Below are 23,392 nucleotides of genomic sequence, written 5' to 3' on the forward strand. Positions count from 1 at the left end.
ATCTGATTTTTGAGTTGATCATTTAACCTAACTTGAAACTTAGTTTTCCCATTTTAAAATGGGGACAATATTTATTTTACTTTGCAGTGACAAATGAGCTAAAGCATGTGAAGTATTTCTAAAAGTACAAAGCCACATATAAAGCCAAGGCCTTGAAATACTAAAAGCAGTATATAATTGGGTAGAAATAGTCAGAGGACTTAAGATCTGGAAGGGACTTAAATAGTCTTTACTGTCCTAACTCTCAGTTTATTATCCTCTGATCCTATCATTTGAGTAGCAGCAATCTGACAGTTGCCTAACCTCTTGGGGATTTTTCTGCCTGACCTTTGGGAAGGTTATCGTTTCCTTATTGACCCTTGAAGTGGTAATAGTTGTGAGAATTCCCATTCAGCTCCTTAGGTCTGATTACTCCAGTTCTGAGATGTTAGGACCAAAATATCATTAGCTTAAGAGGTAAACTACATGTAATGTTTCCTTAGTTCCCTCTGGGTTTCTAGAGAATGAAACAAGACCTGGCTGCCTATGATCCATTCCCTTGAATTGTTGGTGTCCCTGGAGCCTATCTTGTATACAGGGCCAGGATTTACTGGTTAGGGCTCTAAAGAAAGTAAGAAACAGCTAGGTGCCTACTATATTTCGACTGCTAAAATAGTCAGAGACACTGGGAGAGAAAGTTTAAAGCTAAACTTAAAAGAACAAAAAATTATCCCTGGGGGTTGCTGGTCCAGACAACGACAAATGGGCTCTGAAAGCAGCTCTGGGGCAAGGAGAATGATGTCTGGAGGCTTCTTAACGGAGTCAGCAATCAGAATCCTTGAGGTTGAGCTTAGGCACAGATGGTGGTGATATATTTGAGATCAATAGGGAAGGGAACAGCTCTGACATAAATCAGAGCTCTGATGCTGGAAAGAAGTAGAGGAAGGGGGAGGGAATGCACAGGTTGTGAGTAAAAGGTAGTCAAGGAAGGAACTCAGACTGAAATAAGAAGGGATTAGTTTATCACTAAGGGGAAAGAACTTCATTTCATATAATAACCATGCTGCCAAAAAAATCATGCTTAAATTGAATTTTTATATATGGAATCTTTTTTTTAACCCCTTTTATTTAAGTTTATCCTTTTCTTTATATATGATGACTCTTACCTCTCTAGAAAGCTTTCTTTGTAGTGCTACAAGGTTTCAGTGCCTGGGAGTTTATTAACTGGATGAAAACCATGTAGTTATATTGGGATTTTTCAGTCAATGCGATGATGCCCAACTCTATTGTGACCCCATTTGTTCTTTTTTTTTGACAGAGGAGTAGCTTGCCATTTTCTTCTTCAGCTCATTTTCACAGATGAGTAATTTGAGGTGTACAAGGTTGAGTGACTTTCCCAGAGTCACATAGCTAGTAAAGGTCTGAGGTTAGATTTGAACTCATGAAGTGAGTCTTCCTATTTTCAGACCCAGCACTCTATATTCTACATCACCTTAGTGATTGATGATTAGTCCTAGTACTGTTGTATCTGTCTATGCTTTTCTTGGAAAAGGAGAGAAAAGCAGTATGGTGAAGAATTGTAGATACACCATACTTCCTGTTCCCTACTATGATTTTTATGCACTGGAGTCCCACACTGTTGCAATTTACTTGAATCTTCAAATAGATTTGTGATCTCAAAGATTTGGGAGTTCTTTCCAAGGAAAAAGTTTGCACCAATCCTTCCTTGCCTGTCTATCCCATGAGGTTTTTATCCATGTTCTTCCAAAAGTTTGCCATAGGAGATCCACCTAATACACTGAAGGCCTCCCTTGTTTTCTCCCAACATACCCAGCAGAGCACTCTGGCTGTCCAAATAATTTCCTGATGACATTCTTGACTTTTGTTTTCCTATGGTGTTCCCTCTTGGCTACACTTTTCAGGCTCACTCTTACCATTAGTTTTCCCATTATCATGTAATGCTTACTTTTAATTCTTCAGAGGTAGCAGAATTCTAGGCCTCTATCTCATATAGAAACATTTACCAAAAGTTTTTCCAGATTCTTTTACAATGGGAAATTTGAGGTCAGTATAAGTGCTTTGCAATTTCCCCAAAGCAATCTGGCCCACTCTTCCTTTTTATCTCTGGGCTCATCTCACTGTTCATCTGTATTGCTTGTCATGGATACTCATATTATTGCACAAATTATACAAGGCAGCCATTCAGACGTATATGTTGAAATCTAGGTGATAGACATTCTTCATCCATCTTGTCTTTCCTGTGTGGATAGGTAGGCCAAAGTCCTTTAAAATACTACAGATCTCTTTTAGAAGGTTAAAATGTCTTATGACTTGATGCAATTATTTTGGGACAATTTAAGTGAATAAATATTTGGCAAGTGATCTTTGAAAAGACTTTATTCAAAGCTTCTCTTGAGATTTGAAAATAGTCCTAGAGAAGTCCTTTTTTTATGGTTTTTGCAAGGCAAATGGGGTTAAGTAGATTGCCCAAGGCCACACAACTAGGTAATTATTAAGTGTCTGAGACCGGATTTGAACCCAAGTACTCCTGACTCAAGGGCCGGTGCTTTATCCACTGTGCCACCTAGCCGCCCCTAAAGAAGTCCTTCTACCCTTCATTACTACTTAGAAAACTGAACTGGAATTTTGCCAAATCCAGAGGGCATTATTTAGGGAGCCCTGCCCTGGTAGGGATAGGTATTGGGAAGGAAAAATCCAAGAGCTATATACTGGAATCTAGAATTCTCAAATTCACCTCTCCCTGCCTGGTCTCCCCCTCCTAAATTGTGGACCAATGTTTTCTCTCTCTTTTTATGAAGATTCTAAAGTTATGGGTTTGTTGAATTATTTTTTGTTTAAAAAAGGATAATTATTAGAATAAAAATTCTATAGTCACTGACAAAAACCTTTTGAATTATACTGCAAGCTATCCAGAGTATCTAAAAAGAAAGATTAATGAGAGATGAACTACTAAGGACATATTTTAGCTTTTAAATATAGTTATATAATGGGGTTCCCTTAATTATACTGATGTGTATTCCATAATATCTAGTAGGTGTTAGGTAAATACATATTTTTTAATTGAATTAAGCTGAAGTTTTTGACAGATGGAATTAAAGCTAGTATTATCAGTTATGTTATGTTTATACATTTATTAATATATGTTGTTCATTTGTTTCAGTCATGTTTAACTCTTCATGACCCCATTTGGAGTTATCTTCGCAAAGATATTGGTATGGTTTTCCATTTCCTTCTTCAACTTATTTGAAATATGAGGAAACAAGTAAATAAGGTTAGATGACTTCCCCAGGGTCACACAATTATTAAGTGTCTGAGTCCAGATTTAAGCTCATGAAGATGAGTCTTTCTGACTCCAGGCCCCTGTATCACCTAGTTACTTCTTATTAATATATAGTTGCTTATTAATACTAAAATGTGGATTTTATTAATATATGTTCTGGAGGATACTTGACTTTTAAAATTTAAACATATCTAATTATGTAATAATGAGATTCTATGTGCTTAGAATTTCCTATGACCCTTTATTTTGGGGTCTTTTTTTTTTAGTTTTTTTTTGCAAGGCAAACAGGGTTAAGTGGCTTGCCCAAGGCCACACAACTAGGTATTTATTAAGTGTCTGAGACCGGATTTGAACCCAGGTACTCCTGATTCCAAGGCTGGTGCTTTATCCACTACACCACCTAGCAGCCCCTATTTTGGGGTCTTAAATTTTTTCTTCCTGTACAATGTATATTTTTTTGCAATTCTAAGAATAGTTGTATTTGTGGTTAATACACTCTGTGTCACCTCTGCTAGCACCATCACTTCTACCTCCTCTCCAATAGTAAACTGTACTCTGTGAGTCCCTTGATTCTGATAGTTCAGTTTACCTCATACTTCAGTTTCCCTGGATATCTGAATCACTTTCTTTACTCTATATTACACCTTATTGATGTATACAGAAATTCTGGGAATGGTTGGAATGGGTAGCCTTATTTTTTTCTGAAATTATGAGAGATATAAAGAATAACAGTCCTTAATCATCACTGTGGGGTTTTCTTCCTTCAGAATGGAAACTCCTTGATCACAGAGATTATCTTGCTTACATGTATTTTTATTCTCAATGACTGACACAATGTCTGTCCCCATATGGTAAATACTTAATATATCTTTTTCTCATATATATATATATATATATGTGTATGTGTATATATATATATATATATATATATATATACACATATATATGTGTCTATCTACATATGAATCTATGTATCTATCTACCATTATTCTCTATTTAACATCACTCTTACCTATCTAACCTATCATCATCACTTATCTATCATCTTCATTACAGCTTTTCTCTCTATTTTTCTCTGTGTCCCCTTTGCTCCCACACAGTCCCCCTCCATTAGACTACCAAAGTGAGCTCTTCCAAGTGTGGAATATGCTAGCTCAAGTTTTCACTTTTTTTTTTGAAGAGAAGGAACTGAACCCTTCAGAGGATTTCAGAATGATGAACTTAAGTGTTATAGTGGAGGCTTTGGTGTGACAAGGATAAGTAAACAAGGGCTAGTAACAGAAGCTAATGAGGTAGGTGACTGGATCTAGAATCAGTAGGGCAGACATTAGGAGCAAATCAAAAGTTTAGAAGTCAAGAAGTCAGACAGCAATAGGAAGGAGTAAATTGATCTTGAGATTTGCAGCAGGCCAGGTCTAGAATCCAGGAAGTTCAGATAAATCAGATAAAGTGCCATAGCTAAAATTACACCTACACCAGTGATTAAAAGCACATTCTTATTCTCTGGCTTCCTTTCTACTTCTTGCTTGGAATGAGCAGTCTTAGATTATGAGGAAAGTAATTGTAACTTGGAGAACTGTGGTTTTACTGGGACATAAAACATTAGCCCTCAGAGAGGTTGGAATAGGGAGATCTGACTTATGGGATGAGAGAGGAAGAGCCCTTATTTCCCTTTGGTGTCAATGTTTTGGCAGATTGATTAATTGAATGACTGTCTAGTCCTGATCTCATGAACCTAATTCTATATAGTCCATTTTGTTGGTAGATTAATTTTTTGGTACTCTTTAGGGATTATTGATTTTCTCCCTCTTGACATTCTTCTTCCTGTGCATCACTTAAAATATATATATATATATATATATTATATGTATGAAAATCTAAGGGCAGTTAGATGTCACAGTGGATAGAGTACTGGGGCTTGGAATCAGGAAGACTCATAATACATAATACATAATACATAATACAAAATACATAATACATAAATTCAAATCTATCCTTAGACATTTGCTAGCTGTGTGACTCTGGGCAAGTCACTTAACCCTATTTGCCCCAGGTTCCTCATCTGTGAAATGATCTGGAAATAGCAAAGCATTCAATTATCTTTGCCAAGGAAGTCCCAAATTGGATCACAAAGAATTAGATATGACTCAGCAATGACTAAAATGACTTCTTTTTTGTGATACTCTCACTGTCATATACTTAATAGTGAGCCATGGCTGTTATAAGGATACAACTGATAGTCTGTATTAACTGACTGGTGAGCCAGTTGACTTTCATTCACATTAAAGTCCCTCTGTAGTTTCCATAAGAAGAAGGAGGTACAGGAACCAATCAGTTACATGTCTATATTTTTATTTTCATTTTTCTTGAGCCAACCAATTCACTTCTCTGTCTCAAGTCAGTCACTTGTAGGACAGAAAAAGGAGAATGGTGAGTGAATTGACTGACACTTAGACCATGTCATATGCTGATAAGTTTTCATGGAGACTGTAGCACTCATTCCATTGGGCACTATTCATCTTAAGTGGAAAGAATCCTTTTCCAAATGTTGAAAAGTATGACTTTATGATGCTTTGCTTTCTACATAAAGGCACAACTCAGAGATATTGCCTTCTCAGGATCTATCCCATAGATTGGTATTATTATTATTAGGTGGAAGTTGTTTTGACTAATTTCTTCTGGTACAATCAGAGATGAGTTCCCATGGACTGAAATCTAAAGTGAATTGACTTTGTATTGACCTCCATAGGCTGATGTATTATCTTCTTTCTGAAAGGAAACAGTGAAGATAGAGAACCAACCTCAGATTGAGGATGACCTCTGTTTAAATCCTGCCTCTGTCATATACTGTATGGCCTGGCCAAATTATTAAACTTTTCAGTGCTCTAGGCAAATAAGACAAGAAGTTGCTGACCTGAATTGGGAGTGAGGTCCTCAATCAGGAGTTCCTAATGAAAACAAAAATATTTTACTCATCCTAATCTTCTTACTACCTTACTACCTACAAAAGTACTTGCAAAATACTTCTTAATCAATGTTTTATATATATATATATGTATATATAAAATATACTTTATATTTGTGTTCATACATATGAATATACACACATATGTAGAGAGAGAGAATCTGAGGAGCAGAGAGAAAAAAGGACAGAAGAGCGAGAGAGGAGAAAAGGAGAGATAGACAGAGGGAGGGAGGAAGGGAGAACATTCAATTCTTTGGAATTAGTTTTCTGGGTAGTGTATATAGGAATAATAAATACATTTGAGGTAAATGCTTTTTCTTACCTACCATGACAATAATACCTTTTGGTTCCTTGTGATTGAAGTCAGCATGGTTTCCTAAGCCCAATTCCTGGCTGTTCATTATATCCTTAAATATGCTATGAAGTTGGTAGAGATTCCCTCAGTAGCTTCTGTCTCAGGGTGATGACAAAGGTCCACTATCCTGGGGACTCCTGCTTTATCTTTGTCCCTTTGATTGATTTGTGCTAGCTGTGTTGGGCATTGTGAAATCATGTAGAGATCATGAAAGAGATCTTCTGGTTGGTAGTTGCTGGTTAATTTTGCTTTGAAATGATCACCTACTTTGTGTTCCTCACCTGGCTACCCTGTGGTAGTTTTCTATATCACAAAAAAAGAAACAAACAAAAACAGACAGATACTATTTAAAAAAAAACCTAGCAACTGAATCTGAGAAAGTGTGTTTCTATAATTTATTATTTATAATGTATTTCGTCCTTCATTTTTGAAGAAGACCACGGCATCAGGGAGGTGATACCATGAGAGGGTGCTGTGCTAAGTTACCAGTCTCACTTTTTTCCTCCAGAGTCATCTGGGTACAGTTGGCCAGATATGGATCAGGGTGGATGGAGATGGCCCTGGATCTGAGGCAATCAGGGTCAAGTGACTTGCCCAAGATCACACAGAGTCAAGTGTCTGAGACTGGATTCAAATTCCCATCCTCCTGAATCCAAGGCCAGTGCTGAAGGACATATAAGTGTCCAGACTTCAGTTCAATTGAGATGTCAAACAGAGCCCAATTTTCTAAAGGCAATAGCATCTAAGGGTGAAAACAAACCAGTAGGTTAGGAAAGGAAAAGATACTTCTCCTGTAATGGCAGGCAGGGGAAGTTGAACTTGAAGCAACTGACCTTTCCTGGATCAACCAGGGAGATCCTGATTTCCTTCACTAACCTCTTTTACAGTTATTATCATCTAATTTTGATCAGGTGTCATTTGTTCTTTTATCTCTTTTGTCTTTTATCTCTTTGAAATGAATTTGAATTTCCTTTGTGCTTTTGGTGAGAGAGAGAGAGAGAGAGAGAGAGAGAGAGAGAGAGAGAGAGAGAGAGAGAGACTCACAGAGACATAGAGAGACACACACAGAGAGATTGGTATTCATGGGCAGTCCAGATGAAAAAGAATAGCTAATTCCCTGTTCATGCCAGTATAATTGGAAATTGTTCTTCCTGTCTGTCTGTCCATTTGTCTTTCAGCAGAAGCAAAGACCATAATTTGAGTATATTTTCTTTTTCTTTCCCCAGTTTTGGATAGGATTCTTTTCTAAAATGGCAGTAACAGAGGCAGAGGAAGTTGCTGAGATTCCATGTGGAGAAATGGGCAAAAAGTTATTTATTTTATTTTTAAGCTTTTCCATAGTAGAATAATAAAAAAGATTACACATGAAATTGCAAATGTATTATATGCAAACTTCTATTCTTTTGAAATATATAATAAATATACTCTCCCCTCCCCAGATGATTATCATTTGAGACAGATATATGTAAAATCATTCTATACGTGATTCTATTTACTAATTCTTTCTCTGGATGCAGATAACATCTTCATTCATATGTTCTTAGTAGTTAATTCAGGTATTTATAATAGTTAAAATTACTTTGTCTCTCAAAGCTATTTTAAAAACATTATTGCTATTACTGTATACAATGTTCTCTTGGGTTTGCTCTCATTTTTCTCTTCCTTATTTCATACAAATCTATCCATTGTTTTTAAGACTTTTGCAAGGCAATGGGGTTAAATGGCTTGCTCAAGGCCACACAGATAGGTAATTATTAAGTGTCCAAGGCCGGAATTGAACTCAGGTCCTCCTGACTCCAGGGCTGGTGCTCTATCCACTGCACCACCTAGCTGCCCCTATCCATTCTTTTTTAAATAAATAAGCTCGTCATTTCTTATATCACAGTGGTATTTTATCACAATTATATACCACAACTTGTTCAGTCATTTCCCAATTGATGGGCATCCCTATAATTTCTAGTTCTTTGCCATGCCAAAAAGAGCTTATTTCCCATTCTTGTGGGTTCTTCCTAATATTATAGCTAAAAATCAATTTAATCAACCAGACTAATATGTTTTTAGAAAGGGGTAGAACAGTGAGTATAAAATATTGTCCTGGAAACTATAAAACATTCTCCCACAAATATATGTAAAGTCCAGGTAAAAGTGCGCTGCTTAGAGAACATATACGGTGATGGCAAAATTCTTTAGTTCATTTTTTGAGGGTAGTGGTGGTAGTGGTGGTGTATATACATTTGTGGTAAATGCTTCATCTTATCCACTTTGGTTCCTTGTGATTGAAATCAGTATAGCTTCCTCAGTCCAAGTCCTGACTGTTCATTATATCCTTAAATATGCTGTGAGGTTAGTAGAGATTTCCTCATTATATACCTTTAGTCACTGTCAGAAGTTTCAGTCTCAGGGTCATAATAAAGGATCATCATCCTGGGAATTCTTGCTTCATCTCTATCCCTTTGATTGATCTATATTGGACAGTAGTTGCTGGTTAATTTTCCTTTGAAATTATCACCAACCTTGTGTTCCTCACCTGGCTACCCTGTGGTAGTTATCTCACAAGGAAAACAACACAAACAAAAATAGAGGAATACTATTAAAAAACTGGCAACAGAATCTGAGAAAATGTGATTCTATAATTTATTATATATAATATCCACTGGACTTGGTGGTAGTTCTTGGTGGTTTCTTCCCTTTGTGGGGGTGCTTGAGGAGTTCTTAGACATGATTTATTTTCTTTGTGAACTTATGGTGCTGTGATTCTATTTCTGTTCTGGCTTTGTCTCCCAAAGCAGACACTGCCACCACTGATGGAAAGATTGTCTTGTTCTTAGAATGTTGAAAACTTCTTCTGGCTAAAGGCAGTGGTAATCTAGGCCAAGGCTAGAACTTCTCCCACAAGTGGTTCCTTCTTAGGGTTTTACTGAAATGCCATACCCCAATATTTCCTGGATGACTCTAGTTCTAAACTAGATGATCCCTAGGACATGACTAGATTTTCCTGTTCTAAAGAAATCCATGATTGATTGATTAGTCTCATCTTTCTAGGTGTCAAAGATTACACACACACGCACACACATTCATGCACACACACACACACACACACACACACACACACACACGCAAATTTGTTGTTCAGTTATATCTGATTCTGACTTTGATAGTATGGGGCTTTCTTGGCAAAGGTATTAAATTTCCCTGAAAGTAAGAGCTAGCATGATTTTTTTTTAGTATGCTCATAATATTAACCCTACCCTTAAAATAAGCCCCAGTTAAAGATCGCCAGTCAAACAGTCTCATTTAGTACATCTACTGTAATACACAATGGAAATATTGAATGATCAAATAATAATATTAATATAGAATTAATAAATGATATAATATAATAAATAAAAATATTGACATTAATACTTGAATGATAATATAAATTATAATTAAATACTTGTAAATTCTCAATTGATAACCTTTGGTAGAGATAAATGCCTCTGTAAACAGATGAACTTGAAACTTATTGCCAGATGGACAATTGGACAATACAAATAATGTGCCCACTTGATAATGTCTGGATGGAAAGAAAGTCCCACTTCCAATCATCCCTAAGGGCAAGAAAGATAAGCTTGAATGTATTTTAGTCATTTTTGTTCTTGAAACTGGAAAAGCCTGGTGCACCCAAGCAGTTATATAGAAGTAGGTCAATGTAATGTTGCCACTTGTTTTTCAAGGTGGCCAAAGAGGTCTGTTAGTCTGGGAATTCAGCCAGCATTCACTATGTTAAAGACATGAAGAGTTTCCCTGTAGATAGAATAGATCAAATAATGATTTCTGCAGAAATGACTTCCTATCTCCAGACATCCCTTGAAAACAATCCCTAATGAATCTTTAGGAGCAAAAATTAATATAATACCTGATCTTATTTTGGGGGGAAATATGGCACTACCCTTTCCTTTTCATGTGTGTGTATGTGTGTTTTAGTGATTGATTTACTCAATCTACATACCAACCTTATATTATATTTGCTTTTGTTGTAATATATTGTTTACCCTTGAATGCAAAATAATTTTTTTTTTAGAAAAATGGGTTTCTCTTGACATATTCTCCATAATGTCCCCATTTTCCTGCCAAGTCCCCTGTGGGATCGTTAAAAATAGGAGGTTGGGCAGGAGCTGAGAGGTGGGCCAGCATCTAAGCATGGACTCCCTCCATGCCCATTCTTGGCCCAGTCACAGCCCCTGGGATCTACTCTGTCCATGTTCTTCCTCAGAGGTCAGGCTAGTCCAGACCAGGCCAAGGAACATCCCAGGACCAAGACCAGGTCTCAGGGATTCTAAGGGGCCAAGGTGGTACCCAGCAGAAGCTGGAGATATTCTAGGGAGCAGTCCAGGGCTAGAGATATTTGAGGGGCTTCCCTCAGGATCATTGCCCTCCATGTTCATGAGTAAGACAGCCTCTAGGCCCCCTTGCAGGCTCAAAGTTCAGTTGTACCAAGGTATGCCCTTTGACTGGTGTTGGAGGTGTAGGGTCTGAGTCTGAGGCTGAACTCCTAGGCCCAGAGGCTGGGGCCCCACCATTGGTCTGGGAGCAGACACTGTTGCTGACTCCTCCTGGAGCCCCAGGCTTGCCTGGAGGTTGGTCAGCATGCACCTTGTAGCAGAGCAGCTATAGGAAACTGAAGCCCAGCACGGAAGCCACAATAAGGCCCCCAGAGCTATGATCAGGGTGCCCCCGAGGACAGAAGCTGCTGAGTGGGGCTAGCGGCATGGCCGCAGTTCAGGTTCTGTAGAAAAGTGGGCACAGCCCACGGCCCATGTGGCTGTCAGCCAGGTGGCCCCGTCCTCCAACACTGCCAGCACACATAGGTCATAGGTGTGCCCTGATACCAGGTCAGGCAGGTAGAAGGAGTGGCTTCCTGCCGGGATCATCCTGTAGATGAGGATGTCATTGGCAGAACTGTTGTACTGGATCTGGTACATGTGGAGGCCAGGGACGGGCCTGTGGTCAGGCCATCGGATGAGGGCAGTTGTGTCGCTTTGCTCAGCTACCTGGACACTGCTGCCTTGCTGTCACCACTGTGTTCAGGAGCCTGGGGGAGCCCAGCCTGGGGATCCATGGGAGCCAAGGAGGAGGAGGCAGATGAAGAGGAGGGGGTGAGAGGGACCCCACCTTCACCATCCTCTCCTTCACCATGGGGCTCACAGCTGGTACTGTTGGCCAACTGGGGTTGGGGTGGCCCCACAGTGAGCTCCACAGAAGCAGTGGCTTCCCCGACAGCATTGGCTGTGATGCAGGTAAAGACACAACCATCACCAGGTGTGGCTTCCAGAAGCTCCAATGTTCCATAGGGAAAGGCCCGAGTACGACTGGAGTTCCCCAGAAGTCGGCCTTGGGGAGAGACCCAGTGTATCCGAGGCTCAGGGTCCGCAGCAGCCCGGCAGAGCAGTGAGGCCGTGGGGCCCTCAGGCACGGCTACAGGTGGTGTTCGGTGGGTGACTACCGGAGGCTCACACACAAACTCCTCCTCCCAAACAGCCCAGAAGGAGCGGCCTCCCAGGGCTGGGGGAGAGGTGCAGGGCTCCAGGTCATCCTCCCAGGCCAGCCGCCTCAGCCACACCAGCTTGCAGTTGCAGTGGAGTGGGTTCCCCCGAAGGCTAGTACCAGGGCAGACGCTGGTGCCCCTGGTCTAGGCCTGGACAGCACGGGAAGGCGGGAAAAAAGTGGGTCTGGAGGGATGGTGGTGAGTTGGTTCGCCGTCATGTCCAGCCTGGCCAGCTTGTGCAAGCCGGCAAAGACCCCTGCGGGGGCGGCCGCCAGCAGGTTATGGTCCAGGCTCAGGGTGTTGATGTTGCCCAGCCAGCCCACCGCGTCCCAGGGCAGGGCCCCCAGGTTATTGTAGCTGAGGTCTAGATCCCCCAGGGTCTCAGCACAGTCTGCCAGGGCTCCCGCTGCCAGGACACCCAGTTGATTGGTGGCCAGGATGAGGTGGCGGAGGCTGACCAGCCCCTGGAGCTGAGGACAGCCGGTTGCTATCCAGATGCAAGGCGCGATGCGGGTTGAGGCTGAGGTGCAGCAGGCCCGTCATGTTGGCGAGGTCACTGCATCTGACCGAGGTGAGGAAGTTGTCAGGGAGGTGAAGCTCGGAGGCCCTTCGGTCCAACGCCGGAGGTACGAAGAGCAGGCCGGCCCCTGGGCACAGCACGCTCCAGGGTGGTGAAGAGGTCTGGCATTGGCAGCGCTGGGGACAGGGTCCCGAAGCCGAGCTGTCGGGCACCGAAGCCGGTCCAACCGCACTGGCAGCCCCCAGCCAGGGCGGGGGGCGCTGAGAGCCAGCAGGCACAGGAGCGGCAAGCCCAGCATCCTCACTCCACAGATACAGAGCCTTGGAGCCTCCTGGGGCGGGGTCATAGGTCTCAGTCACCCCCGTGCCCGGTGTCACTGGTGGGGGGCGACCAGGCCCGGCCCCTCAGGGCCCAGGCCCACGAGGCCCTGGGCTGGATCAGGCCGGGGCTCGGGCCCCGCCAATCCCCAGCTGTGGCTCAGTCTCCAACTCCTGGGCGCCGGCACATGTGTGGGGGGTGGGGAGACGTGGGGCAGGGCGGGGCCTGGCGGGCGGGAGGCCAGGGCCGGCTGTGGGGGCCATGAGGGGCACCGGACTGCGAGTGGGCAAGTGGGGGGTGGTGCCGTGCGGGCAGCTGCTATTTTTATTTTTTGTATGCTCACATCTATTGTATGTGTCTTGTAGTGTTTAGTAAATGTTTGAATTGAATGTATTGAATAATTATAAATTCATCATGTGCAGGGCATTGTCCTGTCCTAAAAGTCAATTAATGCTGATTGACAAATATTTATTTTTTTGTGAGGGATTTGGTCCCCTCATGGTTGATTTAGACTCATAAAACAAAGTTTAGAAAACAATGGTAATAAAATGCTAATATTAATAAGGTATTAATGATATGCAATTAGATCATATTTTTTTCTGATGAATTAAAGAAAGTTTGACCTTTGGATAAGCAGAAAACAGGGCACATCTCTGAGAAACATTAATAAGCTTTGTTGCTAGTTTTGTAAATAGTCTAAGCTGGGAACCATAAGTGGAAGAAGAGCCTAACCCTTGAGAAGGATTCATTCAGGTATGAAAGGAGATGATGTACTATCTCTCTTACTCTGTGCCTCCCTCTCCTACTCAGTTTGTGTTGCTTTGAAGGGAAACTACTTGACCAGTAGGAGACATGGCATTTAATAAGAAGCAAACAAACATTTAAATTAACAAACAATATTGGCAGCCACTTAAGGATGAATGAAAATTTAAGGAGCCAGTACAGAGTAGACAGTAGACTCTGAGAGGCAAAATGAACCAAATACTTAGCAGAGATATCTGATTGAGGGCTATATTAAGAGATAAAGGATCCTAGTATTATAGTTGTGAGTCATCTTGGCTGTATGCATTCTGTAAGGAATGAAATGCCTCATTCCTATTGTATTACATCATCTCTTTGAATGGTCATTCACTATTCAATGCTAATGACTGACTTTACCTCTTTTTATTTTGTCTATTGGCTAGTTGTTAATAGGAAGCACACTGGTAGGAGTTTGTAAGCCTATGGTTTTATAAGAGAGTACCTACACGGGTACTCCTTAATCCTGAGAGTAGTCAGTCTTTTGGGGACTCAACCTGTAAACCTGAGAATAGCTCACCTGGAGTGAGTGCAACATAAGGCTGTTATGTTAGAATTGAGCTGGTAAGTATAATTATGCTGGTTGCATTGGAACTTGCCATGGCAAAAGTATTTTTCTATGATCAAGCTGGGTTCTGGTGACCTCAAAATTCTTTCCTCATGCTAATTATGATTCAGAGTAGTCTTACCACTAGTGCTTCTAAAATTCTTTCTTTGGAGAATGGGCAACTATGGGCCCCCCCCTTTCTAAAATTCGCTTTCTTTGCTGAAACTACCCTTTTAAGCAGTCAATTCAGTAATTTGGATCAGTCTTAGAGTCAAGAACACAAATGCCATAACCCAAAGTGGAGGCAACAATAAGAAATTGAGAATAGGTTATCAGGGAACTCAGAAAACAGATAAGGCAGAATAGACATTGAACAGGTAATAAAAGTCAGATTGCAAGATGAAGGTGACAAATATGGGGGTCATATTTCAAGGTTAGGTATACAGAACATTAGACTGTGGGGTTTCTAACCACCTATCCTAGGCAGTGACATTTTGATCATGAATCTGGGTGGGTGAGAGTAGAAACCCCTGAGTTTCCTCTAGTTGTTGAATCTTCACACAGAAAACTCTTGGGTTGTCAGAACTCATGAGATTTTTTTCTTTAGTGAGATAGGCATTAAATGGGAGATATAACAATATAAATCATAAAGGAATTTTTAGCTTAGAGTGGAACATCCTAAGAGAGTATATGTTAAACTACCAAGTACATGAACAATCTAGAGAATTGTTAGCTCAACAATATATAAATCTATCATTAATGACTCCTATATTATAAAAAGATTGCTAAGTGGTAATTCTAAACATAGAAATCACAGTTATTTCCATAAATAGAATTACAATGAATATAACAAATACTTGTCCTAAACTCAATAGAGCTTGTCCAAACAGAAGAGCAATGCATATGTGTGTATATGTGTGTGTGTGTGTGTGTGTGTGTGTGTGTGTGTGTGTTTAGAGAAGACAGAAAGAGGGAAGGAATAAAAGAAAGAGGAGAAGCATTTAGGGAGACAGAAAGGGATGAGGGAGAGACAGAGAGAGAGAGAGAAAGAAGTAAAGAGAATAACAGACACTGGAGAGAGAGGCAGATAGAAACAGACACAGAAAGAGACAAAGGCAGAGAGAGACAGAAATCCAGAAAGGCATAGGCAGTAACAGAACTACAAAGAAAGATAAAAAGAGAAACTGAGACAGAGATAAAGAGACAAAGACTGAGAGAGACATAGAGACAAAAGGTGTTGGGAACCATTGTGTATAGGAATACTGTAAATTATCTTCACCTTCACCTGATTTAAATATCAGAGCCTTGTTCTACTAAGTGCCACAGGAGTGGGAGTGGATTAGAGACTGGAAAGGTATTTAGACACTTGTTTTGGTGAATAAATGAAGAACTTGGAGATCTTGATGGAGTACTTGTCTCCTGCCCCTCCAGTGCTGGTCTGGGGAAGACTGAAAGAGTCCAGAAGTGGGACTCTACATATAGCAGCCAACAGGGACTAAACATATGACATAAAGGCATGTTATTTGAGTAAAAGTCTGGAAGAAGGACATATCAGATACAAGAGAACCAAGTGACATCCCAGAGCAGAGGGCTCTGGAGAAAGTAACAAGTTGATTTTTGACTTAGGGGGCAGATTTTAAACAAAGAGGAGCCAGTGAAGGTGAGAAAACAATTAAGTATTTAACATGGTGGAGTGAGTGAGGCAGTACCCCAGGAGATGAAGCTTCTTGCTCAGTAGGAGTCTGTACCAGCACCATAAACAGGATGCAGAGGACTTGCTTGCTTTGTTTTTTTGGCTGTAGCTGCCTGCCTGACCCTGTTGTGTGCTCTGGACACAACAGCTGCAGAAACCTCTCTTTGCTGGCACAGACCCTGACACCTATGAGGAACACAGCAAGTTTCACTTCTCAGCCTATAGCAGGGCCAACCCAGCCTTTGTTTGGGCAGCAGAGAGCTGTGAATTGTGTGCTTCCTGTGTTGAGAGTGAAAGTGTCACATGCTGTAGGACAGTTTGTTAGGGTGATGGCTACTGTTCACAAGGTGCACAACTCTAAGTTGTACTGGTGTTAACCCCTTAGGGGATTTCAAATGCTCTCTCTTATTCTTTGCCATTCCCACCCTCTGCAGGGGGGGGGGAGAAGGGAAGTCTTCCTTTTTGGAACTTCAAAACTCAAGCTTATGTCTCAAATGGAATGCAGGCTTTCCTAAAAGGACAAGACTCCTCCAAAAACTTATTTTAGAAATCAAGGGACCCTTCCTGGAGTGGGGGGGGTTGGGTAATGACTATGTTTTTCAACAGGTTATTGATTGGGAAGTTTCATGGTTAATTAATTAAGTAAAAAGGGGAAGAAGATTTTTTTCTGGGACTGGGAAATTTGGATGTTGTCTTAAGTGTGTGCCAATGACTTATATTTCTGTTGACCAGTCTTAATTGGTGTGTCATGTCTATGTATGTATTTAATCATCAATAGGATGTTTTTACATCTCTCTACTGGCCTGGAGAGGTGAGGAAATGTTTTTATATTTTGAGATTTTGTTGCCGGTTGGGGTATCCAACAATCTTGTTTTGATAAGTTTGAAATACAAAAGAATTGTTTTCTGTGTTGAGAGTGTTAGTGTCTAAACTCTGAAATGGTTAGGTAAAATTAAATGTTACTCCTTTTAGATTGAATTTTGAATTTGATTGCTTTGAAAGGTTTTTTTGTTGTCAAAAGAAAAAACTTTGTAATCTGTAAATTGGGAATAAACGTTACTTCAAGGAATTTGGGAATATTAGTTTTGTTAAATTGACTTGTGTGTATGCTATTTTTGAACTTTTGTTTACAATTTATGTGGCATTCATCAGGTAATAATTTTATTTCAAAAACAAGAAGGGGATATTTTGGGAACCATTGTGTAAGGGAATACTGTAAATTATCTTCACCTGGTGTCTTTGAACATCAGAGCCTTGTTCTACTAAGTGCCATGGGAGTGGATTAGAGACTGGAAAAGTATTTAGGCACTGTTTTGGTGAATAAATAGAGCACTTGGAGATCTTCATGGAATACTTGTCTCCTTTGTAATCCTTGTCTCCCACCCCACAAATTCTGGCCTGGGGAAGATTGAAAGAGTCCAGGAAAAGGGACTTAACAAGAAGGAGACAAACTATAAAGTCAGACCTTTGTTTCTTTTCTTTTGACTGTCAAATTAATTATATTTTAATATAGTTAAATTTCCAACTTACAAGTAAAACTTTTGAGGATTTTTTTATATTTGAACTTATTTTTTTATTCTCATTTTGTACAAATGTTTTTTTTTACATTAATAAAATATTCTTGTTTACAAGTAAACAAAATACCCCTCCTCCCCCATGAATATAGATAGACTTGCTTGGGTGAAAAAAATAAAGGGGAGAGAAAAAAATTAAAATTAAAAATAAAAGTAATAGTAATAATTGTAGGTATGGCCAGGTGGCGCAATGGATGAAGCACCAGCCCTGGAGCCATGAGCACCTGAGCCCACATCCAGCCCGGTAGACCAAACAATCACCCAGCTGTGTGACATGCAAGCCACCCGATCCCCACTACCTTGCAAAAACCAAAAAGAAGGAAAAAAAAGACCCAAAATAAAATAGAATATTAATAATAGTAGGGGTGGCTGGGTGGCAGACAGAGCATTGGCCCTTGAGCCAGGGGCACCTGGGTCCAAATCCGGCCCCAGACACCCAAAGACCACCCTGCTATGTGGCCCCAGGCAGGCCATCCAGCCCCACTTGCCCTGCACCCTCCCCCAAATAATAATAACAAAAAATGTGCTTGAGTCTTTGTTCCAGCACCAACAACTCTGTCATGGGTGGATCTCATTCTTTATGATAAGTCCATCACAAAAGTTACTTCCATATTTTTCCAATGTTGCCGTTGCTGATCGCAACTCCCTCCTTTCTTATTTCTCCACTACCATGTACAATATTTTTTCTCTCCTTTCACTCTGATTCTGCTGCAGGGTTGTTGACTGGCTCAGCAGACAGATCCCTGGTCCTGGGGCCAAGAAGCCCTGAGCCCCCATACCACCCCTTAGGCCCAGAATCCACCTGGCCCTATGGTCCTGGACAGGCCTTCCAATCCCAGCCCCTTGCAAGAAGTAAGAAAGAAAATGTGTTATATCTGACCACTCTCCCCCCATGGTCTATCCTCTCCTCCATTATTCACATCCCCACCCCTTCCCCCTGCTCCCCCCCTCCTTCTTACTCCAGATGCCTACACCCCATTGAGTATATATGCTGTTTCCTCTCCCAGCCATCTTTGATGAGAGCAAAGTTTCCCTCACTCCCCCTTGCCTCCCCCCTTCCATATCATTGTAAAAACAAATCTTATGTGAAATATCTTGGACTATTCCCCCTCTCCTTTTTCTTTCTCCCATTCCATTTCCCTTTTTTTCTATTGACTCCATTTTTACACCATATTTTATCTTCGAATTCAGCTTTCTCCTGTGCTTCAGCTATAAAAGCTCTCTCTACCTGCTCTATTAACTGAGAAGGTTCATATGAGTATTATCACTGTCATTTTTCTATGCAGGAATACATGCAGTTCATCCTCATTAAGTCCCTCATATTTCCCCCCTCTCTTCCAATCTCCATTCTTCACCTGAGTCCTGTATCTGAAGATCAAACCTTCTGTTCAGCTCTGGCCATTCCAAAAGGAACATTTGAAATTCCCCTGGTTCATTGAAAGTCCATCTTTTTCCCCTGGAAGAGGACATTCAGCCTTGCTGGGTAGTTGATTCTTGGTTGCATTCTAAGCTCTTTTGCCTTCCGGTATATTGTATTCCAAGCCCTACGAGCTTCCAATGTAGTTGCTGCTAAGTCCTGTGTGATCCTGACTGCAGCTCCACGATATTTGAACTGTGTCCTTCTGGATGCTTGTAATATTTTCTCTTTGACTTGGGAGTTCTGGAACTTGGCTATAATATTCCTAGGGGTTGTTTTTTTGGAATCCCTTTCTCGGGGGGATCGGTGGATTCTCTCCATTTCTATTTTGCCCTTTGCTTCTAGAATATCAGGGCAATTTTCCTGTAGTAATTCTTTGAAAATGATGTCAAGGCTGTTTTCCTGATCATGACTTTCAGGTATTCCCATAATTTTTAAATTATCTTTCCTAAGTCTGTTTTCCATATCAGTTGTTTTTTCCATGAGATATTTCACATTTTCTTCTAATTTTTCATTTTTTTTTTGTTTTGAAGTATTGATTCCTGATTTCTGGTAAATTCATCAATCTCCCTGAATTCTATTCTTTGTCTGAAGGATTTGTTCTCCTCAGAGAGTTTTCTTATCTCTTTTTCCATCTTGCCAATTTTGCTTTTTAAAGCATTCTTCTCCTCAATAAGTTTTTGAACTGTTTTATCCATTTGACCTAAGCTGGTTTTTAGCATGCTATTTTCTTCAGCATTTTTTTGGATTTCCTTGACTAGGCTGCTGACTTCATTTTCATGTTTTTCCTGCATATCTCTCCTTTCTTTTCCAAGTTTTTCTTCTAACTCCCTCATTTGATTTTCAAAGTCTTTTTTGAGCTCTGTCATAGCCTGAGCTCAATTTCTGTTTTTCTTGTAGTCTTTAGATGCAGGAGCTTGTGCTTCCTCATCTTCAGACTGAGTATTTTGATCCTTCTTGGGCTCATTTGCAAAATATTTCTCAATAGTCTTCCTTTTGTTTCTCTGCTTGCTCATTTTCCCAGCCTGGGCCTGGTTTGGGGTGCTTCCTGAGCTTTTGGGACACTCCCACAAGGGTCTCAGTGTGTGAGGCTCTGTCCTCCCTCCTGGTCTGTGAATGACCATAAGTGCCCCCCTCTGCTATGGGGCTGAGGTGGGGGGACCCTGCTGTTCTATTGGGGGCCCTAGACTGTGATCAGGATCTGAATGTGGTCAGAGCCCCAGAGTACTGTTCCAGAGGCAGAGGACAGAGCTCAAGCTAGTAGTTTCTCTTCACTCCTTTCCCTCAGCTCAATGGGCTCATGCCCTGGGGGCTTCTGCTTACCGGCTCCGCCTGCTTCTGTTTCCGGCTCTGGGCTGCAGTAAGACCAAGCTGCTCGCTGTGTGCCCTGAGGGCTGGGCTCCACATGCTAGCTCTGGAAGAGGTCCCCCCCTGTTCCCCCACTTTGTGCTCTGTGCTCCTCGGGGTGCAGCTCAGGAGACTCCCCTGCTGCTGTGAGCTGAGACTCCCAGCGCCCTGGGGCTGCCTCCGGGAGGCTGAAGTTCTTTGGCTCTGGTGGGTCACCCCTCCGGTGGCTGCCTCTCTGATCCTGGGAAGCAGAGCCTTTCTGCTCTTTTCCAGGTTACCTTGAGTAGGAGAACTGCCTCACTGGGTCCCTTTGTGGTTTCTGTCTCTCAAAAGTTTAGTTAGAGTCCTTAGTTTATGAGTTTTTATCAGAGAGCTCCTAAGACTCGATCCCTTCATGTCGCCATCTTGGTTCTGCCCCCCTGAGGATTTTTTTGAGGAATTTTTTCCAGAGGTCCTTGATTAACATTGATCCATCACATTTTCTCAACTTATCTGTATACTGAGGACAATTTGATTAACATTGATCTATCACATTTTCTCAACTTATCTGTATATTGAGGACAATTTCCCCCCTAATGTTACTTCCCTTCCCCCACCCCTCCAAGGAAAGCAATCTGTCAGTCTTTATTTTGTTTCCATGTTGTACCTTGATTCAAATTGGGTGTGATAAGAGAGAAGAGACATATCCTTAGAGAAGAGACAAGAAGTCTAAGAGGTAACAAGATCAGATGATAAGATATCTGTGTTTTTCTAAATTGAAGGGAATAGTCCTTGAACTTTGTTCAAACTCCACAGCTCCTTATCTGGATACAGATGGCACTCTCCTTTGCAGACAGCCGAAAATTGCTCCTGCTTGTTGCACTGATGGGATGATCGAGTCCTTCAAGGTTGGTCATCACTCCCATGTTGCTGTTAGGATATACAGTAATTTTCTGGTTCTGCTCATCTCGCTCAGCATCACTTCATGCAAATCCCTCCAGGCTTCCCTGAAATCCTGTCCCTCCTGGTTTCTAATAGAACAATAGTGTTTCATGACATACATATACCACAGTTTGCTAAGCCATTCCCCAGTTGAAGGACATTTACTTGATTTCCAATTCTTTGCCACTACAAACAGGGCTGCTATAAATATTTTTGTACAAGTGATGATTTTACCCTTTTTTCATCATCTCTTCAGGGTATAGACCCAGTAGTGGTATTTGCTGGGTCAAAGGGTATGCTCATTTTTGTTGCCCTTTGGGCATAGTTCCAAATTTCTCTCCAGAAAGGTTGGATGCATTCAGAGCTTCACCAACAGTGTAATAGTGTCCCAGATTTCCCACAACCCTTCCAACAATGATTATTATCCTTTCTGGTCATATTGGTCAATCTGAGAAGTGTGAGGTCATACCTCAGAGAGAAGCTTTAGTTTGCATTTCTCTAATAATTAATGATTTAGAGCCTTTTTACCATATGGCTATGGATTTCTTTGATCTCCTCATCTGTAAATTGCCTTTGCATATCCTTTGACCATTTCTCAATTGGGGAATGGCTTTTTGTTTTAAAAATATGACTCAGTTCTTTGTATATTTTAGAAGTGAGTCCTTTGTCAGAATCATTAGTTGTAAAGATTGTTTCCCAATTTACTACATTTCTTTTGATCTTGGTTATAGTGGTTTTATCTGTGTAAAAGCTTTTTAATTTAATGTAATTGAAATCATCTAATTGGTTTTTAGTGATGTTCTCCAACTCTTCCTTAGTCATAAACTTCTCTCCTTTCCATCGATCTGACAGGTAAACTAGTCTTTGATCTTCTGATTTGCTTATAGTATTGTTTTTTATATCTAAGTCCTGTAACCATTTGGATCTTATCTTGGTAAAGGGTGTTAGGTGTTGCAGACCTTTGTTTCTTTTTCATCATTACCTTGGAAGGACTTGAGTACAATGCAGATGCTATTCTCACTAGTTACCAGGGAAGAGAAGTGTATATGGGCTTATTGTGTTCCTTGGGGATAGTTAAACATAAGAGAAACAAAAAAATGTGGTTCAAAAACCAAATTTCAGATATACTGCCCACTATTTAATCAGTTACATGTCAGTTATTTACATTTTCTTCATAGTATGAGTCAATTTTTACCAAAATTAAAAGCACTGGAATTAGTCAATTTGAAGTATGGTCCCTGCTGGGTGGGCTGTCACCTTAGTGTAGTTTGCATGACTCTTTAGGAGCCAGATTTCTAGATTAAGAGGGTCCTGTCCTATATCTGTGATAGAAAGCTGCCTCCTCAGTCTCCATTGGGAGGAATTCCTGTACAATTAGTAAAATCTAAGAGGAAGGAAGGACAGATGATCTTACCAATCTCCTCCCCCATTCAAATTGTTCTAAGATTTCAGGGGCCAAATATGATCTTACCAAGGAAGGTGGAATTGAGGGCACATCTTGAAGATGATTTTCTAGTAACAGTGGAAAGAGTACTGGCTTTAGAGTCAGAGAACCTGGGCCTAAATCCACTTTTGACAATTAATCACTGATTCTCAGTTTTCTTGCTTATAAAACTAGATTATAGTCAATAGTTTCTGAAGGTCCTATGAACCTAGTATCAATTATTTACCATGAAATTGACAGTAAAGTGAGAAGTTGGGGACACACCACAATATACCTTCCCCACTCCCATCAGTGGGCTAATGATGTAAATCATAATTTTACCGAGTGCGGGAGGAGTTTAAGCTGTCTGAGAAAAAGCCTAATTTGGACGTATTGGTTAATCTATTCTTCCTGCCAGTCTATAGGGAAAAATAGGATTTTTAAGCATAAATTTCCAGTAAGAAGACTAACACAAGAACTCTGATTCTTTGCTACCTGAGAACTAGGGATGTCCTTTGTTCTACTCCCATGCACTATCCAGTGCACTGTTTAGTGACTGGTTGTTCTGATTGCTGACATATTAAAAGATGGAGTTTTGGTGAATTTTTTTCCTCTTTGAATTGTCAGTAAGTTTCCTGAAGGAAAGTTTTTGAAGAGAAATTTTTTTTTTGATGCCAAGTGGCAGAGAGAGTGTAATGCTTTTAAGT

The 23,392-nt window shown here is 40.8% G+C and overlaps 1 pseudogene; it reads right to left on the reverse strand.

Annotated features, from left to right (window-relative positions):
- Positions 1-11,007: 11,007 nt before the first annotated feature.
- On the reverse strand, positions 11,008-12,945 carry LOC141502513 (leucine-rich repeat and fibronectin type-III domain-containing protein 3 pseudogene; annotated as a pseudogene).
- Positions 12,946-23,392: the final 10,447 nt, after the last annotated feature.

The sequence above is a fragment of the Macrotis lagotis genome, chromosome X, assembly GCF_037893015.1.
Source record: "Macrotis lagotis isolate mMagLag1 chromosome X, bilby.v1.9.chrom.fasta, whole genome shotgun sequence".
NCBI classification, from domain to species: Eukaryota; Metazoa; Chordata; class Mammalia; order Peramelemorphia; family Peramelidae; genus Macrotis; species Macrotis lagotis.